This window comes from Mercenaria mercenaria, chromosome 9 (assembly GCF_021730395.1).
Source record: "Mercenaria mercenaria strain notata chromosome 9, MADL_Memer_1, whole genome shotgun sequence".
Classification (NCBI taxonomy): Eukaryota; Metazoa; Mollusca; class Bivalvia; order Venerida; family Veneridae; genus Mercenaria; species Mercenaria mercenaria.
In genome coordinates, this window is record NC_069369.1 from 24,506,311 (window position 1) to 24,519,557 (window position 13,247).

Here is a 13,247-nt window from a genome sequence, read left to right on the forward strand (position 1 = left end):
CAGTCTGATTTTAAATTATGTAATTTAAGCTAGAAAATATTAATGTAACTTTTAACAGGGTTTAAAAGTTGGTATATACTCATAAATCTTCCGTCAAGCATAATTACTGCTATCAAAATTTCTGCGTCGGAAGTCAATCAAAATAAACCTTGATGACATCAACCTGCCTGATTTTCCCTGTAAGAGATGTGGACTGTGTAAAGTAGCAATAGGCGTTACGAGAAAGAACTGAAACACATAATTATTTTCTCAGATATAAGTCAGGGCTATCTGTAATGAAAATATTTTAGAAGAAATTGTTAACTTTTAAAAGAAGTTCAGGCTATAGTCTTTTGGTATTGATATGGGTAGGTTATGAAAAATATGTAGCAATTTGGTGTTTTTGAATTACTTCAATTGTCACGTAAGTTGCTAGGCAACTATATTATTTGTGCATACCTATTGTTTTAATTTAGAAATATTAAAAAAATAATGTCAAATTCCATTTTCATATAACAGGTGCTATTTCCAAATTATATACTTTTTGCAGTGATACAGTTTCACAACAGTGATTGTTACAGAAATGGTAAAAATATCAGTTTATAAAATATAGTTCGGGAATATATGACAGATGCTTCTTGGAACTAGAAAGTAGGTCACGGATAAAATGTGTTATTGTGAACTCAACGAAAATAGAATTGTGTAAATTTTAAAGCAAGATGATCAGGAAGGGGTAAAATTTTGAGGAAATGGTGATTTGAAAGATGAGTTTATCTTATTACTTTTTAAAATATGCCTGATTTGTTGGACTGCCGAGAACACAATGACGCCAGGTCATGCAAGGTTAACCATAAGTTAAGATAAACTCACCTCTTAATTCGGCTAACCTTCTTTTCTTCTTATCCATCTTTCTCTTCATCATGGCGGCAGCCATCTTAGCGATGAGTGCCCCTTTCTGGAGCTGCTTGCTCATAGGCAAAAGATTTTAATCAAACCGAGTCTGCAAATTTCATTGTTGGGGCTTCCGAAAAGTATTTTTTCCTGACGTGTCCGTATACATTTACGCGCGCCCTCTGTTGGTGAACCACCTGAAGGATTTTCTGCTGTGTCAACTTCGATTCAAGCCTCAATCACTGGCTTGTATTCATGCCTCACAGTTGTCCTACTGTTTTGTTTTTTTTATTTTCTGAAACGGACATTGTCACAAATGTTCAAAATTTCACCAATATAATTTTTACAAGTAATTTTTTTGTTATTGGAGAATTACAATATATTTCCGACATCCTTTCAGTTTTTCTACATTTTTTTTGTTGACTGGAATAAATTTTAAATTTAGTAGATATAAGAACACGCAATATTGTATCTTTTCAAAAACACAGGTGCCCGTCCAGTCTTGGTGCCCATATGGGTGCCGCTCCTACCCCCTCAAAAAATGTAAAAAACTGTTTAAATCCTAAAAAGAAAAAAAAATTGCTATATATACTCTTAGGCCTAAAAAAATCTTTGTTTCCGGTAACATGCTAAAAAAAAGTAGGGTAGTTAGGTCGGAATTTAAGGGAGACTTTTCGGAAATTATTTTTGTGTCAAAAAATTAATTCAAATAAGCAAAGAACTAAAAATACATTATTTTTATAGCTCTTTGAAATAAGGGGGTTATGCCTTTAGAGCATCAGGAAGTTGATTTCTACACCACTGAACCACTGACCATGTTTAAAGCATAAGAAGTACTAGAAGTGCAGTTTTGCAACTTTTTGTTAAAAAAATTATTCTCCAAGGCCATAAAAACATTTAGGGTAGGGCCAAAAATTTAGGGTAGGTCGGGACACCGGAAACGAACATTTTTACGCCTTAAATGGAAAAGGGTACTTGAGGCATACAGACACTAAATGCTTGAATTTTTAGGTTATAACACACTAAACGGTTGCTGTTCTGGTTAAAGGTCAGTAATTCAAATCCTTCTTTGTTTCATATAAAAAACGACAACTTCATGTCGTCTTTACGTATCTTTAGAGAACATCACTTTTTCCTACACCAATTTTTCATGAAAGTTCTAGCACAAATTAACGCAAAAATGAAAAGAAAATAGGGGGTTGAATAGTTCCTAGTGAAATGCCAGTCAGTACCCTAAAAATGGCGCATATTTGCTCTCCTCCGCGCAATAAACACCTACTTCCGGTTTCGATCTGCAAAACTTGCCATGTGGGTTGTATGAACATGAAAACCGCCTCATTTCATGCAGAATGTATTCTAGTAGCGAAAAAGTGTGATTAAATCACTCGTTATACACGAATTTGCGCAGAAAATGGGAAAATTAGGATCTATTTATTATGGACTTCTTTCTACACCACGGAAGCACATTTTCGACCGAATTACTGACCTTATTCCTATAAGGCTGAACACCACTAAATCCAGCTGTTCTTTACTTCATATAAAATCCACTCACTTCATAACGGTGTTTCGACATTTTCTAGCATATCAGATTTTCAGAGACTTATATTCCCATAAAGAACTAGATCGCTACTTTAGAAAAACAAAAAGAAAAGGGGGTGTTAACTTTTATATAAGAAAACTACAGTTCGTTAAATACAACCCGCTGATTTTACTACTTTTCGCTTCTTTCAATTTCTCTTTTCGTGACATTAAATTCTTACGCCGCCATTTTTATCTAGCAGGCAATAGGAACATGCCGATTTCATTAGAATGCAAAGTGATACATACTGAAACGCGGTAGGGTAAAAGTAAGCACGTTGCTGCCGAGAAAATGCACTAGGAAAGGAAAAAAGATTAGTACTATTTATATTTGGACTACTTGTGACTAGACCTGCGGAGGCTTACATTCTATTTGGTAGTGATCAGCCTATAAGAAATGTTTCTTATCAAATTTCACACCATTTTCATATCTATTTCTAATAAAGATGTAATACCAAACATATTGCCAAGTTTCATTGTGAAATTTCGAGGTTTTAGAGAAATATAGACATTTAATAGAAGCCACCCCCTACCATTTACAGGGCTATATTTTGGCCCTATGGTCCTTTTATTGCATATTTTGGTAAAAGTTTCACTTTTTTGCATCATTTTTCACTGGGATTCTGAAATATCATTCATTCCGTCATGAATAAGACCTAGAAGGATGCATTTTGTGCATTTTCTGACATTCTGGAGACAACGTATTGGCTTTTTAAGTCCCAGAAAGCGCTGCTGAAATAGGCGCATCTACATCAAATAACGTCAAAATTCAAAATTTTTCAAATTTCATTATTATTTTGCATTGGAAACACTCTTTTATATCATATACAACCGATTTATGGCTATAAAGACTAATTGCGATGTGTTTCGAGAATAGTCTTATTTCAGCTATTATAAGAAATGTTTCTTATCAAATTTCACACCATTTTCATATCTGTTTCCAAGAAAGATGTAATACCAAACATATTGCCAGGTTTCATTGTGAAATTTCGAGGTTTTAGAGAAATATAGACATTTAATAGAAGCCATCCCCTACCATTTACAGGGCTAAATTTTGGCCCTATGGTCCTTTTATTGCATATTTTGGTAAAAGTTTCACTTTTTTGTATCATTTTTCACTGGGATTCTGAAATATCATTCGTTCCGTCATGAATAAGACCCAGAAGGATGCAATTTGTGCATTTTCTGACATTCTGGAGACAAAGTATTGGCTTTTTAATCCCATAAATCGCTGCTGAAATAGGCGCATCTACATAAAATAAGGTCAAAATTCAAAATTTTTCAAATTTCATTATTATTTTGCATTGGAAACACTCTTTTATATCATATACAACCGATTTATGGCTATAAAGACTAATTGCGATGTGTTTCGAGAATAGTCTTATTTCAGCTATTATAGGTTAAAGGCCAGTAATTCAAATCCTTCTTTGTTTCATATAAAAAACGACAACTTCATGTCGTATTTACGTATCTTTAGAGAACATCACTTTTTCCTACACCAATTTTTCATGAAAGTTCTATCACAAATTAACGCAAAAATGAAAAGAAAATAGGGGGTTGAATAGTTCCTAGTGAAATGCCAGTCAGTTGTGGTCTGCTACCCTAAAAATGGCGCCACGGAAGCACATTTTCGACCGAATTACTGACCTTATTCCAATAAATTATAGGAATAAGGTCAGTAATTCGGTCGAAAATGTGCTTCCTTGGTGTAGTCGAAAGAAGTCCATAATAAATAGATCCTAATTTTCCCATTTTCCTGCGCAAATTCGTGTAGAAATTCGGAGATGCTTTAATCACACTTTTTCGCTACTAGAATACATTCTGCATGAAATGAGGCGGTTTTCATGTTCATACAACCCATATGGCAATATTTGCAGATCGAAACCGGAAGTAGGTGTTTATTGCGCGGAGGAGAGCAAATATGCGCCATTTTTAGGGTAGCAGACCACAACTGACTGGCATTTCACTAGGAACTATTCAACCCCCTATTTCTTTTCATTTTTGCGTTAATTTGTGCTAGAACTTTCATGAAAAATTGGTGTAGGAAAAAGTGATGTTCTCTAAAGATACGTAAAGACGACATGAAGTTGTCGTTTTTTATATGAAACAAAGAAGGATTTGAATTACTGACCTCTAACCTATAATAGCTGAAATAAGACTATTCTCGAAACACATCGCAATTAGTCTTTATAGCCATAAATCGGTTGTATATAATATAAAAGAGTGTTTCCAATGCAAAATAATAATGAAATTTGAAATTTTTTGAATTTTGACCTTATATTATTTTATGTAGATGCGCCTATTTCAGCAGCGATTTCTGGGATTAAAAAGCCAATACTTTGTCTCCAGAATGTCAGAAAATGCACAAAATGCATCCTTCTGGGTCTTATTCATGACGGAATGAATGATATTTCAGAATCCCAGTGAAAAATGATGCAAAAAGTGAAACTTTTACCAAAATATGCAATAAAAGGACCATAGGGCCAAAATTTAGCTCTGTAAATGGTAGGGGGTGGCTTCTATTAAATGTCTATATTTCTCTAAAACCTCGAAATTTCACAATGAAACTTGGCAATATGTTTGGTATTACATCTTTCTTGGAAATAGATATGAAAATGGTGTGAAATTTGATAAGAAACATTTCTTATTAGGAATAAGTCAGTAATTCGTCGAAAATGTGCTTCCGTGGTGTAGTCGAAAGAAGTCCATAATTAATAGATCCTAATTTTCCCATTTTCTGCGCAAATTCGTGTAGAACGAGTGATTTAATCACACTTTTTCGCTACTAGAATACATTCTGCATGAAATGAGGCGTTTTCATGTTCATACAACCCACATGGCAATTTGCAGATCGAAACCGGAAGTAGGTGTTTATTGCGCGGGAGGAGTAGCAAATATGCGCCATTTTTAGGGTAGCAGACCAAAAACTGACTGGCATTTCACTTGGAACTATTCAACCCCTATTTTCTTTCATTTTTGCGTTTAATTTGTGATAGAACTTTCATGAAAAATTGGTGTAGGAAAAAGTGATGTTCTCTAAAGATACGTAAAGACGACATGAAGTTGTCGTTTTTTATATGAAACAAAGAAGTATTTGAATTACTGACCTTTAACCTATAATAGCTGAAATAAGACTATTCTCGAAACACATCGCAATTAGTCTTTATAGCCATAAATCGGTTGTATATGATATAAAAGAGTGTTTCCAGTGCAAAATAATAATGAAATTTGAAAATTTTTGAATTTTGACCTTATATTATTTTATGTAGATGCGCCTATTTCAGCAGCGATTTCTGGGATTAAAAAGCCAATACTTTGTCTCCAGAATGTCAGAAAATGCACAAAATGCATCCTTCTGGGTCTTATTCATGACGGAATGAATGATATTTCAGAATCCCAGTGAAAAATGATACAAAAAAGTGAAACTTTTACCAAAATATGCAATAAAAGGACCATAGGGCCAAAATTAAGCCCTGTAAATGGTAGGGGGTGGCTTCTATTAAATGTCTATATTTCTCTAAAACCTCGAAATTTCACAATGAAACTTGGCAATATGTTTGGTATTACATCTTTCTTGGAAATAGATATGAAAATGATGTGAAATTTGATAAGAAACATTTCTTATAATAGCTGAAATAAGACTATTCTCGAAACACATCGCAATTAGTCTTTATAGCCATAAATCGGTTGTATATGATATAAAAGAGTGTTTCCAATGCAAAATAATAATGAAATTTGAATTTTTTTAAATTTTGACCTTATTTTATGTAGATGCGCCTATTTCAGCAGCGATTTCTGGGATTAAAAAGCCAATACTTTGTCTCCAGAATGTCAGAAAATGCACAAAATGCATCCTTCTGGGTCTTATTCATGACGGAATGAATGATATTTCAGATCCAGCGAAAAATGATGCAAAAAGTGAAACTTTTACCAAAATATGCATATAAAAGGACCATAGGGCCAAAATTTAGCTCTGTAAATGGTAGGGGGTGGCTTCTATTAAATGTCTATATTTCTCTAAAACCTCGAAATTTCACAATGAAACTTGGCAATATGTTTGGTATTACATCTTTCTTGGAAATAGATATGAAAATGGTGTGAAATTTGATAAGAAACATTTCTTATAGGAATAAGGTCAGTAATTCGTCGTCGAAAAAGTGCTCCGTGGTGTAGTCGAAAGAAGTCCATAATTAATAGATCCTAATTTTCCCATTTTCTGCGCAAATTCGTGTAGAACGAGTGCTTTAAATCACAGTTTTTTCGCTACTAGAATACATTCTGCATGAAATGAGGCGGTTTTCATGTTCATACAACCCACATGGCAAGTTTTGCAGATCGAAACCGGAAGTAGGTGTTTATTGCGCGGAGGAGAGCAAATATGCGCCATTTTTAGGGTAGCAGACCACAACTGACTGGCATTTCACTAGGAACTATTCAACCCCCTATTTTCTTTTCATTTTTGCGTTAATTTGTGCTAGAACTTTCATGAAAAATTGGTGTAGGAAAAAGTGATGTTCTCTAAAGATACGTAAAGACGACATGAAGTTGTCGTTTTTTATATGAAACAAAGAAGGATTTGAATTACTGACCTTTAACCTATTCTATATAAAATGGACCTATTTCCAATGACCGTAGCACACATCAGGACCCATTTTAAATGTCTGTAACTTACAGTTTCTTGAAGAATATTGTCAGTGCTAACTAAAAATTAAAAGAAAAGTGGGGATCATGTGTGATGCAAGAAAAATAATTTCAGTCAAACACACAAACTGCAAAATCAGCTAAAAAATGAGACCCCAAATTATACTGGTGGTGTATGATCTACGTTTCCATGAAAAAATTTATCATGTTGTTATTTCATTATGAAAATGCTACCTACATGTCAAGCATAGATCTGTCATGTGATTTTAGCAAAAACAAATTGCAAAGAAATAAGGAAAATGGCTCTGCAGAACACAAAAAAACTGAGGACTATTTGTATCCACCATTATGCGACTATCATTTTTTTTCGCGCCATTTTTCTATTTAGTGTCTGTATGCCTATAAGAAAAGTTTTTTTCTCTGACACTGTGCCAGTTTCATTTGAAACGTACAAGAAACCCAAATGCATGAAAAAATACAAAGTTTTAGCTCGATATCAACAGTTTCCAAGTTTTTACGGCATTTTCAGTACCATAAGACAAAGCGTCAGATTTTGTCAAAAATAGCTGTCGCGACATAATTTTGAAGCAGTTACCCTAAATGCAGCCTTGTTTTGCCCTGTTTTGACATTTTCTACTCTGATCTGCATACAAATTACACATTTAAACTGTTAAATATGTTCACTTTTACCTCTGATGGCCAGAAAATAGCTATCAGTACCCTATGAATATGTAGTTTTTGAAAAAAATACACTCAAAACAGTGAAAATGTGATATTTTTGGGTTTTATCCTCATTTTCAACAAAATTGCAATTAATTTGTCATTTTCTATCAAATTCTAATCAAAGTAGCCCATTTCCACCATCATCTGGCCAGATTTTATTTTTACCAATATGTCATCTTATATAGGTTATAACACACTAAATAGTTGTTGTTCTTTATTCTATATAAAATTGACTTATTTCCAATGACCGCAGCACACATCAGGACCCATTTTAAATGTCTGTAACTTACATTTACTTGAAGAATATTGTCAGTGCTAACTAAAAATCAAAAGAAAAGTGGGGGTCATGTTTGATGCAAGAAAAATAATTTCAGGCAAACACACAAACTGCAAAATCAGCTAAAAAATGAGACTCCAAATTATACTGGTTGTGTATGATCTACGTTTCCATGAAAAATTTTGTCATGTTGTTATTTCATTATGAAAATGCTACCTACATGTCAAGCATAGATCTGTCATGTGATTTTAGCAAAAAAAAAAAATGCAAAGAAAATAAGGAAAATAGCTCTACAAAGCAAAACAAAAACAAAACCGAGGACTATTTGTATCCGCCATTTTGCGACTACCATTTTTTTTTCGCGCCATTTTTCTATTTAGTGTCTGTATGCCTTCATAATGAAATAACAACATGGCCTAAGACCACAGTTATTTTTACTATATGTTCTATATAGGCACTGGACACTATAGCAATTTTGCATACATTCCAACCCCCATAAAAATACCTGAACTCAACAGAACTATTGAAGAGAAAAAATTCCAGCCAAAGTAAACATTGGGTTGACCGGCTCTTTTTTCCACCATTTTGAACCAAATCACATGCGTATGAAGAATACTCTCTAGATGGCCGTAAACAGGCAAAACAGGCCCTATCAAAAAGTCATGTTATGCATATTCTGACATTCTCATTCTGTCAAATTGTACATGTACCTACTATTTCATATCTCCTCTATTAAATCATGCCATTTATTGCAGGTCTTTCACTCAAAAATTCACCAATATTCACCATCAAACAGAGGAACTATTTTCCGCGTAACCACTTCCATATTGTGGTCAACCAAGGCAAATAACTGTGGTCTTGTGCCACATGACAAAATTTTTCATGCAAACCTAGATCATACACAACTAGTATAATTTGGGGTCTCATTTTTTAGCTGATTTTGCAGTTCGTGTTTGACTGAAATTCATTTTCTTGCATCAAATATAACCCCCACTTTTCTTCTGATTTTTATTTAGAATTGACAATATTCTTCAAGAAAATGTAGGTTACAGACATTTAAAATGGGTCCTGATGTGTGCTGCGGCCATTGGAAATAGGTCAGTTTTACATAGAATAAAGAACAACAACTATTTGGTGTGTTATAAGGCTATATACCAATAAAAGAAATTGTTCTTTGTTTCATATAAAATTCAGCTACTTCAGAACAATTTTGTATCAGTTTCTAGATTTTCACTCCATCGTAGACCTACTTTCCACAAGATATCCATACATTTGCTTCAAGAAAACGAAAAGAAAAAGGGGTGTTGAATAGTATGCAGTGAAATGCAAGTCAACTGAAGTCAGGTACCCTCATATTGCGGCATTTCAGAAAGCGGTCCGCAGAATAAACACCCTACTTTCGTTTTCAAGTAAACAACTCGAAAACATGCGAGTATTAGCATGAAACGTGTCCTATTTTATGTAAAATTCATTCCACGAGTGAAATAATGCCCATTTTGCCCCCGATTTACGCGAAAATGCGCGAAAAACGGAAAAATTAGGATCTATTTATTAGGGACTTCTTACGGAAGCACATTTTGGACCGAATTACTGCATTGTAACCTATAAGAAATATCTTTTTATCAAATTTCATAACATTTTCATCTCTGTTTTCAAGAAAGATGTAATACCGAACATTTTAACAAGTTTCATTGTGAAAATTCGAGATTTTAGAGAAATATAGACATTTAAGTGAGGCCACCCCCTACCCATTTTCTGGGCTAAATTTAGGCTCTATGTAAATTTTGGTAAAAGTTTCACCTGTATGCATTATTTTTCACTTTGATTCTGAAATATCATTCATTCCGTCATGAATTTGACTCAAATGGATGAAATAATGCCCATTTGGCCCCCGATTTACGCGCAAATGCGCGAAAAACGGAAAAATTAGGATCTATTTATTAGGGACTTCTTTCGACATCACCACGGAAGCACATTTTGGACCGAATTACTGCATTGTAACCATAACCTTATAAGATGACATATTGGTAAAAATTGAAATCTGGCCAGATGATGGTGAAAATGGGCTACTTTGATTAGAATTTGATAGAAAATGCAAATTTATTGCATTTTTGTTTAAAATGAGGATAAAACCCAAAAATATCATATTTTCACTGTTTTGAGTGTATTCTTTTTAAAACTGCATATTTATTTAGAATATAAAAATTGCATATTTATAGCCTGTTGATTGCTAATTTATGGCCATCAGAGGAAAAAGTGAATTTTGAATATTGAAATCAACTCAAATATAAATAACAAATAAATACCGAGTTCCTTCGACAATTAAATCTTGACTTCAAAATTAATGTCCAAACGGTTTTCCGTATAAAAGTTTACTTTTACACAACTACAGGTATTCCTGACATAAATTTTAACTCTGCAGAGATTGTCTTAGTTCTTACTTTCGAGTCCTAATATTTTCTTTTTTTCTTCGTTCAAAACCATGCTTTATATAGCATATTATGTTGGCAAGGGAACATGTGCCAAAGAACATTTCTAAACAAGTATTAAACAAGTATAGACTCTTACAGTGAGAATTAGTCAAGATAAATTTCAGTTTGTATAACAGTTAATCATACATAATCATTATAGCAATCAACATTATAATGAGCATAATATCAATGTTTTTAACACAATAAAATTATACAGTAAAAGCTAAAACATATTAGGTCCAGGTTAAAACATGTCTGTAAATTAGTTAGAAATCTTTTAAGAGGATAATAATAAGTGGTAACAAAATTTGATTTTTCTGAAAAACATATTCTAATAAGACAATCTGGAGAAAATCAAAAATCAAGTAATAATTCCTGTGTTTAACTTTTGAGAGAAATATTGTCACAGAAAACCTTGTGACAATTCTCCCCTGGCACGAAAAACAAGCTCCGTCTGTTTTCATTACTAGTGAATATGTGAACATCCTGATGGAAGTTGTAAATCAACATAATTTGGATCATCTGAAAATTCGTCATCTATTTCTTCTAATAGATTAAAAATTCTTTGTATGTCTTGGTTCACAAACTTGCTTCCATCAAATTCGTCGCAGTTCAGAGTGAAATGGTTTTCTTTTTCACATGATCCACACTTATTTGTCATGGCTAAACATTCTTTATAGTTATGGTATTTCTTGCTTCCACATCGTCGGCAACTAAAATTTGGTTTAGCATGACGATTCCCTGTTTGATTGAGCATGTTGTAAAATGAATACAATAAAAACTCAAATTCCTCTTTCACTTTCTCCACGAATTTTTCTTCGAAGGTTTCCTGAGCTGTGATGACGGTATGATTGTACAGCTGGCATCTGTGTTTATTGGCTTTGTCAAGTTCAGCTTTCAAGTTTCTGATTGATGCATTAAGTTCTGTGTTTTCGATTTCCAGTGTACTATTTCGCTCCTGAATTTTATTACATTTTCTCTTAATTTCATCAACAGAATCGTTCAACTTTTTGTTTTCCACTTTTAATTTGCTGTTCTGTCTCTGCATTTCCTTTTCTCCTTTTCGATGGCTCATTTCTTCCTCAATTTTCCGTTTCTTGATAGCAGACAATGACTTATTTAAGTTTTTAACACTACTCAATGAATTGATATGATGGCACCTTAATTTTTCTATTTGAATATGAATATTTGATGGTAATTCTTTTTTAAGTTCTTCATTTGTTGAATTAACAAATGGAAATGTCATTTGAAAGCTCTTACTATGGTTGTATTCAGCCATAAGTCTTTGGTCACGCTGCTTCCTCCTTTCCGATTTCGTCCTTGAATTTTGTGTTGAATTGTGATCAGGTCGTCTTGAATAACACTGCCTGGCGAAATGTGATGTTTTTGAGCATCGGAAACATCGCTTTCCAATAGCTGGACGACGTTGTTGATGCCATCGCTGTTTTCTGTCATGTCCACAGCGATACCATCTGTCTGCGTTCCATGGCTGACATGTATTTCCAAGCTTACTGTGGTCTCCATTATGTTGGTTACATCGCTTTCTCCATGACCATCTCACAAAATGTTGGGACATCATTATTCCTGCTCTGTGTAGGTAGCGGAAATGTTACGGCAGGATAGAACTGCCATAATACGTGGCTTTCTCCACCACTTGTGACAGAGCTAAATGCTCAGTGACTGTTGTTGATGCGCTGATGGGGAATCAGCAAAATTGATGAATAACTCCAACTCTGTTTTATATGTCTTGTATTGAAATCAACACAAATATAAATAACAAATAAATAACGAGTTCCTTTGACAATTAAATCTTGACTTCAAAATTAATGTCCAAACGGTTTTCCATATAAAAGTTTACTTTTACACAACTACTTGTATTCCTGACATAAATTCTAACTCTGCAGAATTTCAAGTCCTAATATTTTCTTTTTTTTCTTCATTCAAAACCATGCTTTATATAGCATATTATGTTGGCAAGGGAACATATGCCAAAGAAGATTTCTAAACAAGTATTAAACAAGTATAGACTCTTACAGTGAGAATTAGTCAAGATAAATTTCAATTTGTATAACCGTTAATCATACATAATCATTATAGCAATCAACATTATAATGAGCATAATATCAATGTTTTTAACACAATAAAATCATACAGTAAAAGCTAAAACATATTAGGTCCAGGTTAAAACATGTCTGTAAATTAGTTAGAAATCTTTTAAGAGGATAATAATAAGTGGTAACAAAATTTGATTTTTCTGAAAATACATATTCTAATAAGACAATTTGGAGAAAATCAAAAATCAAGTAATAATTCCTGTGTTTAACTTTTGAGAGAAATATTGTCACAGAAAACCTTCTGACAATATTTAACAGTTTAAAGGTGTAATTTGTATGCAGATCAGAGTAGAAAATGTCAAAACAGGGCAAAACAAGGCTGCATTTAGGGTAACTGTTTCAAAATTATGTCGCCTATTTTTGACAAAATCTGACGCTTTTTCTTATGGTACCGCATAATGGCGGATACAAATATTCCTCAGTTTTTTGCTCTGTAGAGCTATTTTCCTTATTTTCTTTGCAATTTTTTTTTTTGCTAAAATCACATGACAGATTTATGCTTGACATGTAGGTAGCATTTTCATAATGAAATAACAACTTGACAAAATATTTCATGGAAACCTAGATCATACA